Source organism: Lissotriton vulgaris, chromosome 1_1 (assembly GCF_964263255.1).
Source record: "Lissotriton vulgaris chromosome 1_1, aLisVul1.2, whole genome shotgun sequence".
Classification (NCBI taxonomy): Eukaryota; Metazoa; Chordata; class Amphibia; order Caudata; family Salamandridae; genus Lissotriton; species Lissotriton vulgaris.
Window position 1 is genome coordinate 156,949,411 of NC_141685.1, and position 3,171 is coordinate 156,952,581.

At 42.3% G+C, this 3,171-nt stretch overlaps 1 pseudogene across 1 annotated transcript; it reads left to right on the forward strand.

Annotated features, from left to right (window-relative positions):
• The first annotated feature begins 276 nt into the window (after positions 1–276).
• On the forward strand, positions 277–2,465 carry LOC147737933 (uncharacterized; annotated as a pseudogene). The gene has a single exon (XR_015304806.1). The product of XR_015304806.1 is annotated as an uncharacterized LOC147737933 (transcript).
• Positions 2,466–3,171: the final 706 nt, after the last annotated feature.

A 3,171-nucleotide genomic window follows, 5' to 3' on the forward strand; every position in this document is an offset into this window, starting at 1 on the left:
TCAAGGGCAGTTCAGTGATTGTAAGAGTCTGAGCTGTGCACCTCCATGCCACAAGATGAAGAAATGATCTTAATCACTTAGGAAAGTTAAGGCAACAACAATAACAAACCGCCTCCTGTATAAACAAGTGTCCAATACCAACTTTGATCATGGGATCTGTATGGTGTGATTACCGCAGAGCTCTGTTTTCTTACATGATGACAAGCCATCATTCCGTGCTCTAGGTGAATTCTAAACTCTTTCTGGACAAACAACAGTAACCAGAGAAGAGCACAACAGAGCGGAGCCAGACAACTGACGGGTAAAGGAAAGAGGAGTTCTTGTATCTTCAATACCATAGACTGTCCTAATTTGCGCGGGCCAGAAGGAAGATACATTTTTACCCTCATGCGTGCATAGCCCTAATCCAATCTGCAGGCACAATCACCTACAAAGACTTCTTCCACATGTTAGGAGTGTGGCAAATATTTTGTGGCTATTGCATTTATTGTTAAAACAGAAATCAAATGTGCAAAATACTGCACGCATATAAAGTGTGTGAGAAAACAGAAGTGCTTAATCAGCCATGTTGGCCCATCAGGAAATACAGTCATGAGATGTAGACAAATATATACCCGATCCACAGACAGTAACCAAGAAAGAAGAATCATGCACATGCACCAAGAGCTTTAGTATGTCATCACTACTCAGGCTTCATCAGCACACGTACACAGGAGAGAAACAATTCAATTGCAGTGAATGTGTAAAGAGCTTTAGTCGATTATCAGTGCTACAAAGACATCAGCGAACACACACAGGGGAAAAGCCATTCAAGTGCACTGAATGTGCAAAGTGCTTTAGTCAGTTATCACACCTTCAAAGACATCAGCGAACACACACAGGAGAAAAGCCATTCAAGTGTAGTGAATGTGCAAAGTGCTTTAGTCAGTTATCATACCTTCAAAGTCATCAGCGAACACATACAGGGGAAAAACAATTCAAGTGCAGTGAATGTGCAAAGTGCTTTAGTCATTCATCAAGCCTTCAAAGACATCAACGAACACACACAGGGGAAAACCCATTTAAATGCAGTGAATGTGTGAAGAGCTTTAGTCAATTATCATACCTACAAAATCATCAGCGAACACACACAGGGGAAAAACCCTATCATTGTAGTGAATGTGACAGTAGTTTTCGCGTCTCGTCTACATTAAGGTATCATCAGCGAACTCACACAGGAGAAAAACCATTCAAGTGCTGTGAATGTACAAAGTGCTTTAGTCGGGTATCATACCTACAAAATCATCAGCGAACACACACAGGGGAAAAACCCTATCATTGTAGTGAATGTGACAGTAGTTTTCGCGTCTCGTCTACATTAAGGTATCATCAGCGAACTCACACAGGAGAAAAACCATTCAAGTGCTGTGAATGTACAAAGTGCTTTAGTCGGGTATCAGACCTACAAAGTCATCAGCGAACACACACGGGGGAAAAACCCTATTATTGTAGTGAATGTGACAGTAGTTTTTGTGACTCTTCAGCATTAAGGAAACATCAGCGAACTCACACAGGAGAAAAACCATTCAAGTGCAATAAATGTGAGAAGAGCTTTAGTCGATTATCAAAGCTACAAAGTCATCAGCGAACACACACAGGAGAAAAAACATTCAAGTGCACTGAATGTGCAAAGTGCTTTAGTGAGTTATCAAGCCTTCAAAGACATCAGCGAACACACACAGGAGAAAAGCCATTCAAGTGCAGTGAATGTGTGAAGAGCTTTAGTCAATTATCAAACCTACAAAGTCATCAGCGAACACACACGGGGGAAAAACCCTATTATTGTAGTGAATGTGACAGTAGTTTTCGCGACTCTTCAGCATTAAGGAAACATCAGCGAACTCACAGGAGAAAAACCATTCAAGTGCAATGAATGTGGGAAGAGCTTTAGTCGATTATCAAAGCGACAAAGTCATCAGCGAACACACACAGGAGAAAAAACATTCAAGTTCACTGAATGTGAAAAGTGCTTTAGTGAGTTATCAAGCCTTCAAAGACATCAGCGAACACACACAGGAGAAAAGCCGTTCAAGTGCAGTGAATGTGGGAAGAGCTTTAGTCGATTATCATCCCTACAAATTCATCAGTGAACACACACGGGGGAAAAACCCTATCATTGTGATGAGTGTGACAGTAGTTTCAGCATTAAGGTATCATCAGCGAACTCACACAGGAGAAAAAAAAACATTTAAATGCAGTGAATGTGTGAAGAGCTTTAGTCGATTAGAAAACCTACAAAGACATCAGCGAACACACAGTTATTGTGCGAGGAATGAATTACGGAAAAATTACATTTCAAATTATGTGGGACATTGAAATACCAGATGATAGAAGGCCCAACTATCAACACCGCTAAATACTACCGGCCTCCCTCCCGCCCTCCCTAAATACTTAAATAATGATTTTAAAAACAATAAACACCTCTTACCTTGTCGGCTGCGTCTCTGGGGCTCCCTCTGGTAACCGCGCCGCCATCTTTGCTACTAATGCGCATGCGCGGCTGCCCGCGCATGCGTATTTCTCACGAGAATTTCAGCGAGGGGGAATGGGCCTACCAGATCTTCCGTTGTACTGTTGGGCCTACTAATTAAAGAACTCTTGGATGTTATTGCTTTCCCCAGATGACTCTTTGATAGGCCGAATGTTCAAAGCTTTGCTTGTAGGGGTAGGGGAGCCAGGTTTCATGTATAAATTCTGCTCTCCTAAATTCTTCAAAACATTTTGTTTAAAGACCCTACGTGTGGCGGATAAATTGTGGCCTGACTGCCAAGATTGCTTAGAACTTTCCGATTATAGTGATTGTGCTCCAGTCTGGGTCTCTCCCGGTACGCCGGAGTGTCTTTAAAAAAAAAAAATATTTATTAAGTTGCACCAAGAACACAACTCTGCACACCAGAATCTACTGCAGTATCACATCACATAGTTTAATGGCAGCAATTGACCTTTTTGTGGCGAAAACAAAACAAGCAATACCATGAGTATTACAAAGAATAACATCCCCCTGAACCCCAACTGTTCCCCCTCCCACCTCGCAGCTCAGCGGAATAGAGAATTGTATGGAGAGTGGAATGCCCCATCAGGTGTCGCTCCACTGCATAGACCGGGTCTCCTCTGTCCCTGTACCACCACTCA